This window comes from Puntigrus tetrazona, chromosome 23 (genome assembly GCF_018831695.1).
Source record: "Puntigrus tetrazona isolate hp1 chromosome 23, ASM1883169v1, whole genome shotgun sequence".
Classification (NCBI taxonomy): Eukaryota; Metazoa; Chordata; class Actinopteri; order Cypriniformes; family Cyprinidae; genus Puntigrus; species Puntigrus tetrazona.
Window position 1 is genome coordinate 16,378,400 of NC_056721.1, and position 11,234 is coordinate 16,389,633.

Consider the following 11,234-nt stretch of genomic DNA (forward strand, 5'->3'; position numbering starts at 1 on the left):
ATCTGACTCCTTTTTAGTCTTTAGGTGATGTACTTTTTTCGGCCACCGTTGATGACTCAAGCAAACCGTTGATGGTTGTTTCACATCATGCATCTATAGATCTCTGTTCGGCTTTCATCGAGTGTTGCTTGATGTACAAATGTCGAGAATTGTATTGAATGACACAGAGGAAGCAGCATGGCAGTTTTCTTGGTGGAAAATGTAGTTTTAGTCTTACCACACAGTGCTGTGGAAATATTGTGCGTGTCAGATCAACCAGGCTGGTACAGCACTATAGATATATATGAGAATGAGACGGGAACAGTGTGATCCAGTGGATGTTCACCTCAAAGGTCTCGTTTTTGTATTCAGTCTTCAAGAGAATCCCGTCACAAGTTAACCATAAAGTGCGTTATACAATTGTGTGTCAAAAAACCCCAAAAATTCTATTTTGTTGAAACTAATTACTGGCACTCCAATTGAATATGTCAAAATAGAAATGTGTAAAGCCAGAGTCGCTTTCTAAAATATCTTCAGTTGAAATGGAAGATGAAACACTTTGCATTGTGGGAAACATATTCCAGACAGTGTGCTCTGATGTACCGTGTGCATTTTGGAAAATTTAGATATAGGTATTCCATGCATATATAACTTTTCTTTGTGGTATGCATATTATAGTGCAGTCTGTTAGTGTGCTATTTAAAGGAAATTCAGTAACCAAATTTTCAACACTGAATTGACCGAAAATAAACCACAAATGTTCTACACATGAACACGCACAGACTCACTAATCATTAGCAGACACAAGATCCCATGAGAGTCAGTGTGACACTTATTGAAACATGGATTCTGCGCATAGATCCACCCGTGTCACAGAATAGGTGTAGAGAATGATTTATACGCTGTTATTTGTGTTAAATTTTGGATAACGAGATTACTACTGGGCAGTAAAACGAGATTAGGACATGAATTAACACTCGGTTAAACAGGAAGTATTGACGGAGTCTTCCAAATGGTCAAAAGAGAGGTGACCTGACCTTTGCCCTGGAGGAAAAGAATGGATCTTGATCTAAAATATAACAGCCTATAGATCAGGGCCTTTGAGGGTTATGGTGTTCGAAAAAGATTAATAAAACATCACCAGGTGCTGAAACAAAGGCCTTTTGGACTTTCACATTGTTTGAGGAACAAGGAAATGGATTCGCTTTGGCATTCATACAGTACACTGAATGTGCATGACAGGATGTAATTACCAGATGTTGGTTCATGTCATGATGGAGAGTTAGCTTTTTTATGCAAATGTGAAAAAAAAAAAGATGAGAAATAAATGTCAGGTAAATATTTGTATGTATGAGTGAGAGAGAGAAGAAAAAGTGTAAGAGGTTAAAGGTCAGCGACAGCGTCAGTATATGTCCATATATGTTTACTGCAAGAAAGAAAAAAAAAGTATTGTTTTTCAGTGAAAACACAAAAATAAGGATTATCTACAACATGTAAGTATCATTATAAAACATGAAAACCCCTAAAAGAAAATTATAGGAATATGTGCACAATGTGTTAACTTTTGCTGTGCTTCTACTAAAAAAGAGATTCAAGACATGTTCACTAAATAATTGAATATGTAATATAATTTTTCTTCTAATGTAAATTCTAATTCTCTAAATAAAAACAATAATGTCTAAAGACGACGCATGATAACAGGATAAAATGCAGTTACACTGTCACTCTGTACATGTACTCTGTAAAAGTGCTCATGTTTTGTTTTCGCAGTAAAATCTAAATGATCAAAATAAAATACAATTTAAAATCTTAATCAAAATAGGATCTATTATTTAAGAGTTATTATTAGAAAACAACTGAAAAAAACCCTAATAAAATTAGATTTAAGATATATTCTCAAAAAATGCGATTTTGCTTCCCACACGATCTAAATAAGAACAGTTATGAGTAGATGGCAAGATAATTACATAAAATGCTATTTTGCTTCTGATATAAATGTCAAAAATTTTCAAATCAAGTGCTTAGATATTTTAATGTGAAATGAGATTAAAAAGATTTTTAAATTGTGTATGTATGTGTGTATGTGATATATAGAAGGGGAAACGTAACGTTAAAGGTAGGTGAGACTGTATACGTGTGTGTGTGTGTGTTTGTTGTGCTGTTTCATTAGACTCTGATCATGGTGCCTGATGCAGAGTGACAGTGTGTAGATTGAGTTGCACAGCCACTCTAATTCTCTCCATTAATAAGCATCGTTCCACACTGCCGTCCCGGACCACATTTATTAATCACAATTTGTCATCTGCCTTGCGCTCCACCCCTTCTGTGTCTTTCTTACTCCCTTCTCCCCCTCTCTCTCTTTCTCCTTTCCTTTTGTACCTTCCTCTCTCTGTCCACTTATCCCTTCCTTTCCCTCTCTCAAACAGAGAGACATGGTCAAGCATGCTGAAAGTCTGCAGCGGCGCGACTAGCTCTCTCGTTAAGTCCGCATTCATCTTCTTAGAGGACTCAGAGACTAATCCAAAGCGTTTCGCTCAAATGTTAGCGCTGCTTGTTATTTATTTGTAAAAGCCATCATTCGAATCTCGAGTCTAACGAAATGAGATTGATCTAAAGGCCATGAATATCAAAAAACAACCTTTATTGTAGCTTAGAAGGACTGTTTCTTTATCTTAAACAGATATATAGCATAAGTGCCACCCCTCAACTACAGTATACAGCAGCTGAAACACAAATAACAGCATCTTACTTACATTTCACCCTGTACAAACTGCCTATCGGTTTTATTGGCTCGGAGGATTAACTAATTGGACTTGGTCTCATTACCCTGACACTCTGGATTCGAAGACTTGTCTCAAAGGTAATCAATCCATACATGGGCAAATATCTGTCAGGCTGCATAAACCCGAGCCTGAAGGAGTAAAATATCAGCTCTATCCACAACTCAAAAACAGCTACAAATTATTGGAGTATTTAGTGGGGGGGACCGACCTCCCAAATCAAAGCTTTAACCCTCCCAAAGGATGCCAGAAGAAACTGTTGAGGGGATCTTATGACGTATTAGACAAGTTTGATGCTATTTTACGTAAGGAACATTTCGATATGATTTCAAATGATAAAGGGGAAAAAAATTAAATTTTCACCTCCTGCCAAACTGACCTTTGCAAGCAGAAATTGCGATTAAGGAGGTAACCATAGCAACAGTATAGCACACGAACACTTTCCTTTGTCAGTATTACATTGGTAAAATATTTATAATTAATTACTTATCTTATTAAAAACAGTACAGCCTATAACCAAAATCAACCAATTAGTGATGCACATTTTCATAACTCAGGCAGATGTGATACGCGACTCAATGCATAGGCAGTAATACGATACATTAATGATTCATATCATACAGCTACCAAGAGAAGTGTAAAGTACTTGAGTAAATGTAACTAATTACTGTACTTAAAGGAATAGTTCACCCAAAAAGACGCAATGGAAAAATACGTCTTGTAAGCATAGCTACGTTTTGTTTTGTACAAGCAGTACATCTTTCCATCGCATCTAACACAGAACTGGGTACATTGATTGCGCGCACCGGATAAATACAAAAACAATTATGCTGTGAAATACTATTACAAGATATTATTTCCACATGGTTTAAAATGTAACTTATTTCTGTCACAGTTGTTACTCTAGACTTCAGCGCATGATCTTAGAAACCATTCTAACATGATTTAATCTGTAACATTATAAATGTCCCTACTGTCGCTTTCAAACATCTGAATGCATCTTTGCTGAATAAAAGTATTCATTTCTTTTAAAAGTAATTCAGACTGCAAATCTTTGAAAGGTGGTCTATAGTGTAATAATACATAAATATCAGCTAGTTGAGCCAAAATTTAAATATCATGTTCTCAAATAACATGCAGATGTAAGGTATAAGATAAGCAAACTAAGCCCAAGAATGAAAGAAATTTTTTAGAAACACTGATACAAAAAAGCCAGTTTTCAACCACCAGCTGAGCAATTGCCATCGAGAACATCTTTTACCAGCTATTATAGCCCTTCTTAGACAGGAACAGCAAATATATGTATGCAGACGAAGATGTTTTACCAGAACGATCATTATTAAAAGCTGCAATTTGCATGTTTAATAGCTGTTCGACCTAAGCAGTGTCAGATCCGTAGGAAAGATGCCTTTAAATGATTTTGGCGCTAATCTCACGAGGCCGTTCTCATTGACAGGCCTCGCGCGGTGCGTTAGTTGAATGGGGGTGCTGTCATTACAGTACCCTGCCCCGCGTCTCCCCGCAGAGGCCTTGCGCTGTTTTTCTTAAGCAGCACCAGTGTTCGGAGGGGAAAACCAAGCCGATTTTCATGTGCAAATGTCAGTCAGTCAGCTCCCAGCAATCACAGCCTCGACTCCTCCCGAGGCCCCGCGCGAGACGACGGCTGAATAATTTAGCAGCTCGGTGTCACTGCGCTCAGGGGTCACAACCTTCTAAAGTGATGACAGAGAGCGCTCCCCAAATCCCTCCCATTCACTTCCATTACCACTTATTTACCGCCCTCGAATCCAGCCCGACAAAGCCCAAAGCCTCATGGGGGATGGAAATCAGTCGCACAGTCCAAACAGTGTCATAACACATAAAAAAATAAATACACAACAACATTTTCACAAAGAATCCCTCCGGAGGCCTGCGCACGTCTGTCCGTGTTTCACACACACACACACACACACACACACAGATTCGCAATAGATCCTGGCTCACCTCTTCACAGAACAAAAGAAGAGTTTTTGACAATGAGATGAACTTTGCCTTAATTGCAGTTAAAAATGATAACAAGAGCAGATAAAAAAAAGATTTGATATAATCATGGTGGGGTGGTTTGAGGGAGAAGAGAAGGAGAGGGCAGACGAAGGGAAGGATTGATTTCTCCAGTGCTGCAGACACATTCTACCTTTCTATCAGTCACATTGAGACGTTGTGTCATTCTGCGTGAGGACTCATCTTTCTTCTCAGCTCCAGATGTGACAGGAACATGACAAGGGTGCGTAGTCTGTTGGTGAGACATCCACACACACACACACACACACACACACACACACACACACACACACACACACACACACACACACACACACACACACACACACACACACACACAAGTTCTTCTGAGGAAATGCGGAGACCTGAGAAACCTTTTACAGTAATATTGTATTTAACACTAGTAGGGGGAAAATGTTGAGTAAATGTATAAAACAATCCCAACAGATGCAGATTAAAGATTATAGCAGTTAAAGGGATAAATCAATATTTGCTGATGGTAATTCATCAGATTAAACCACCATAGTTTTATTTATGTTACTGTAGTATTTATTAATATTCCAGAATGAGCTTTTTTATATGATGAGGTTTTTTATAGAAAGTGAATAGAAAGTGGCTTTAGAAGTCACTATATTCTTTCTGCATCTAAATATCAATTGATATTATCAATATGTAGTCAATTTTAGGGCTATTTACACAGCTGTTTTGCATTGTATGTTGACAGTTTTCAGATGTTATACAATATAATTCCCATCCATCTAAATGTTTAGATCACTACTAATTATTTACTTCCACCCAGAGACACAAATGGAGTTACATTTACATCTACATTATCAAGCATTATTCACATTACATTCATATTTTCCTCCGTAGTTAATTTGTATATTCAAACAAACGCTACAAAACACAGGAGTGTGGTTTGTTAGCGGTGCCCTGGGATGTTCCCATGGAGATATCAATATTGTGCACCCTCATTAGAAATCTTCCCTGCAAATGCATGAGCATCATGTTTCACGCAGTAAAATCCTTTCCTCGTTTTCACACCGATAGCCTCGATTCTTCAGCTTCTCTGTCGCCTACACCTGGTTTCTCTTGAAAATATTGCAATGCAAAACACTTAAATAAGCACACAAATTGCCAGAAAGGTCTTTTGAATAAATACTGTAACATCCCACTGAATTAAGTGCAGAGATATTTGTACTGTCGCATGATATATGAATTGCTCTGCAGTTGTCTTTTTAAAGATGACGTAATTAAAGATTTGTTTGCTCATCTACGGTGTTTCTGTAAAAACATACATTGGAATGGCATTTAGGAGCTGACTGCAATGCTTTACTGTATAGATTTATTAACATTACATTTATTTTAAACAAGCATGGTCTGTCAAAAGAAGGAAGGCGTAAATAGAGAAGGAACAAAAATGGACTAAGCCCTCAGTTTATGAATGAACCGCTTTTTGACTTCTCTACGCTGATATCTGAGCTAGATAAAGAGAACAAGGCATAGGAAGGTGAAGGAGACATGACTGATCTTTTTAAATTACGGAGAGCGATTATTTGGTGACTTATGGTTGCTTGCTGTCAGGGATTTCAGGATAAATTGAGGCAAACAAGAATTACACTTTCTCCCTTACCCTTCATCCATCTACCCCCCCCCCCTTCTCTCTCTCTGCTCTTGCAAAGTTACGTGATTCACTAGCTTGTGATTCACTTTTAATTCATGACCACTTTCAAATCACAGTGCCATGAATATCTGTGTGTATTTGTCTGTTGATTTGTTTGAGTTTGCTTGTCTGCGGTGACCTCTTTTATTTTAGAAACAATTGTGAGGAAATTCAACTCAAATTTTTTTTTTTTACTGCAAAACGATAAGCACATGAGGCATTTGTTGAACGTTTTGAAGGATTAGTTCAACTTCTTTTTTAACTCATTGTAGGCAGGCTGGATTGCTCCAGACTAATTAACATTCTTTGTTGCATAATATTTCTAATTCAGTAATCTGGCATCAGGATGGTGCTTGGTTTTGTGTAAATGGTGTCTGAATTATTCATCTTGTGCCGTCAGTATGAGAATGGTTGAGAGATGGGATGGCTAGGCCTCAGGCCATGAATAATTGATCATATCTGATTAAAGTTTGCCATTGATTAGTCCTTACCTCCGAGTTGATAAAAAGACACACCTGTGTTTGCTTTGCTTTAGCACCCTCTGTTCTGCCTTTCCATCGCCTCTGGATATAAAATGATGCCTTTTTATTTTAAGCTAAATATTTTCAAGTCTCGTCAGTTTTGATTACGGCGAATCTTTTTCGTAAGAGTACTGATTATGTTGAAGGAAGAATTCACTGAAACGAGATATTCCATCTCCAAGCAGATATTTTCCATACAACAAAAATGACAAAACCTGTGTGCTATAGTCCACTCCGATTCGCGAACGATTCTTTGTTACGTTTCTTCTCGTAGATCACTTGGTTCATTAAAAAGAACCATCGCAAAAGAACGATTCAGTCGCTGATGCAAATCAGCTGTTTACAGGCAGGCAAATAATCCGTTAGTGGATTGATGGTTTAATCAGAGTGAAAAGCCTTCATGTAAACACCTCGATCGATTCCAACGGAACTTGATCCGAAAGAAATTGGTCATCTAAACCCATTTCCTCAATAGCATTCAAAAACATCATACGCACACCCTCACTTTCTTATTCAGATTGATGACAGTTAGTGTAAATCAGTTCTGTGAACCAATGATTCTTTGAGAAAACTCACTGAGTGGGAATATTCTTTTCCTTTTTTGTTACACGTGTATAAAAACAGAGTGAGTAAACTCTGACATAATTTAAATGTTTGTTGTTTTTTTAAAAAATCTCTTTAATTATCTCTTTAGGGGCTTTATACAGCATCTTACTTGCCTCCTCTTTAATTCACGTGACCCGATCTGTGAAAGCGCTAATGAAAACTTAATTAAAGTAGATCACAATTAGGTTTCCAACTAAGGACCACATGATTTCTATCATTACTAATGCTTGTTACAGAGATTTAAAAGGACAGGTACATCTCCCCCACCGGTTAACTCCAGCCGGTTCTCCTACTGTCACTAACCTGTCAGCTCACCCTAAAATAGTGTCCTGGATGCAAATAGGAGCCTAATGCTAAGTGACACACTGATGGATATCCACGTTAATTCAGAGCCACAGAATGACTGTCACTTACACCAGAACATTTAGCCACCTCCTGTTCCATCCAGTGTTTCCCTGTCTCTCATCCGACTCTGCTGTGAGATCACCCCTATCCGCTTGTAACCTTCAAATCCCAACTAAGGATGGCACTTTGATCTGTCTTCCAGAGCTTAGGAATGAAATGCATGACAGAGAGGCGGTCGAGGAGCGAGAGAACGAGGGAGGGAGTGAGAGTGACAGGTAATGACAGTGGCTACACGCGCTGACCTTTAGAGCGATCACAGAAGCATGACGGCGAGGCTCAAGGTGACAGAGAGAAGAGGGAATTTGGGGGTGGCCGGGTGTTTGGGGATGAGGTGTGGGACCTTATGCTTGGAATCACTGCATTGTAGGCTGTTAAAGTGGGCAAGAAGTGTGTTTCGCACCAGTGTCGAACAGAAAAAAACATTTGCTCCGTTGCAACATCCCGTGAGACGGCATTTTTTTTGGCAATGTACGCTGAGTACTAAGATAGCCTTTTCCTGACTCTTTTGTGCTCTAACACCACAGCACATTCAGTTAAGCACAGGAAAGTCAGGGAGAAGTAACCTTTGATCAACGTCAAAATAATATTTGAATACATTTCAGGAATCACAAAGCTTAAGTAAACAAGCAATGATGATCTTTAGTTCATTGAGCAAATAGGTGTCAGTTCGTTAAACACAATGTTATTATCTGATTCAATGTGATTCGCAAACGTCACAGTTGAATCTGTCTGACAAATTCTTTACTGAAAGAAAATTTGTCAGAGCGTTTACTGAATCAATAGATATATATCCTATATCTATGAATAATGCATGCACTGCAAAGGAGCAATGGAATGATTCTTTAAGAGGCAGTGCTTCTGATTCACCAAAATGAACCAATTCATTTTTTGCTGAATCGGACTACAGGAATTACTGAATGCTTGTTTTCGTGTAACCACAGCGATTGTTGCAATTATTTTAGACATACGCTGTATTTTTCGGGTTGCAAAATTATATTTTCAATTGATGTTTTTTTGCCATTGTGCTACTTATATGAACAATAGTACAATCTAGTAAAATGTAGCAGAAATCTTGATCTATGGCTATGAAAGTAACCATGTTTTTACAATAATTTTTAAAAAACAAAACAAAACAAACAAAAAAAGTTACTATAGACAAACCATGGTGTTGCTACACTAACCGTATGCTATGTGTACTAAAACTGTTGCTATGGTAATCAATACGCCTAAAAAAAATCATGGTTACACTTCTAATAAATTAACCATGGTTCATTTTTGTAAGGGTTATATGGAAACATCATAATCATACAATTAAACTACTGTATTAATTTCCTAGATGAATTCATAAAATGCAAAAATGGATCATTTTAATGAAAAATGTATAAAGGTTTCCAGGTTCCCCTGCGTCGTTCTTACTACTGGTTGGAATCACAGAATATTTTAGTTATGAAAAAAATCTAATGCTGAATTGCATAGCTGAGTCCCTACAATTGTGTTCACTCCCCTGCTCATCTTTCCAGCAGTTGATCAGTCATCAAAAGCAGGCAAAAATCAGTTTGGAGGCATAGTGATATCTTTACACATGTGTGTAATATTACATTACTATTTTTTCATATTTGAAAGCCCTATAAACTGAGCGATAAATGTCTGTTTTGATGTTTAATAGTTAAATAAATGTACTTTGCTAATCATACATGAATGTTCTGCATTACCGTGCATTGATGGATTGTAACTGTCACATGCCCCACATTTCATACCCATAAACAACAGCACGCAGACCACAGCTGGGACTAACTGAATTTCAAAAATTGCAAATACTGGAGTGATGCGCAATGACTGGTGGGTAAATTTCTGGCTCCACTTCCTGTGAAGTGATGTATCGATGTACCCTTATTCCCTATACCATTTTCAGTGCCCTTCAAACTGATCATGCACCCTCCCTTTGGATTAGGTTCTCACTTAAGTTGGCCACTTCGCAAGGCACTTACAGCTGATTGGATATCACCTCATGTGTCCTTCGTGAAGAAAACAATCCCATAATACAACGCTGTGTTGCGTTGAATGGGGAAAAAAACATTCAGGTTAGCAGAGAAAATTGTAGGTATTAAATGAAAAATAAATATGCCTAATAAGTCATTTTTAAAAACCATTTTAAATAGTGTAGTTCAGAATTAAATTGTTTTGCATTTTTGGAGCCTTTATTATGAGCCTTTATTGTGTGCCATTTAAGTTTTTAAATATAGTCTTTCATGCATATATAACAGAGGCAAGTTAGTAAGAGCTAGCCTCCATTACCCAAAACCTTAGCCTGTCATAATCAGACACTCTCCTATGCTCTTCACACAAGGAACATTACTTATGTGCCTTATGGGATGGCTCCTTGTGTAAACAGCCATTTAAATTGCTTCCACTTTAGGTTAGGACGCTGTCTTAAAAGGCGTAAACAATAATGCAGCTTATTGAAGTTTGAAAGACTTGGCTAAAGATAAGAATAAACTGCGCAACTTTTAAAATCTGACAACACTTTCAAACACTATATAGCACACACTTGCTGAATGAAAACGCTTTCATAAGAAAAATTTAAAGCTGTACTGGGCTGTGCCATCAGGTACAAAAGTTCAAAGGTACATCTAATTACCCCTAAATGATACATACTACTACTTTAAAATTACGTAAGTGATTTAGGATCTGTCTGAGGATGACACACTAACAGACATTCAAGTCATTCCAAACACAAATTCAAATATTTTACAAGTGCAGAAACATATGCTTTGTTGTTAGAAGTCACATGATTTGTTCTAAAATCAGCTCAAATATATTTTATATCCTTCAACTGGCTGAATTTATATATAGTCGGTGCTCATCATTCATAACTCAATTTTCTTTGAAATCAGCCAACTTCAATTGCCTAGAGTCTGCAGACTGGGTCAAATCGGGGGAAAAAAACTGCAAAAGGTGTGTAAGTCCTCAAAGACCTCAAAATGAACGTTGGTTTTGAAGAAAATAAACAAAACAGCTAAGCGCAGGATCAATGCTTGCAGGAGGACGATCACAGACTGTAATAGTCAGTCCTGGGACAAGACTCGTATTCACAGGTAAAAGCGAGAGAAAACGATGATACAGAAGAAAAAAGGAGGGAGAAGGAGGAGAGGAGACAGGGCTTGTCCAGCTGAAGTCCCCAGTGAGGTTTTAAGTCGCTTGGCCTCCTGTCACTTCTGACAGCCTCGAGCAAACACTCCC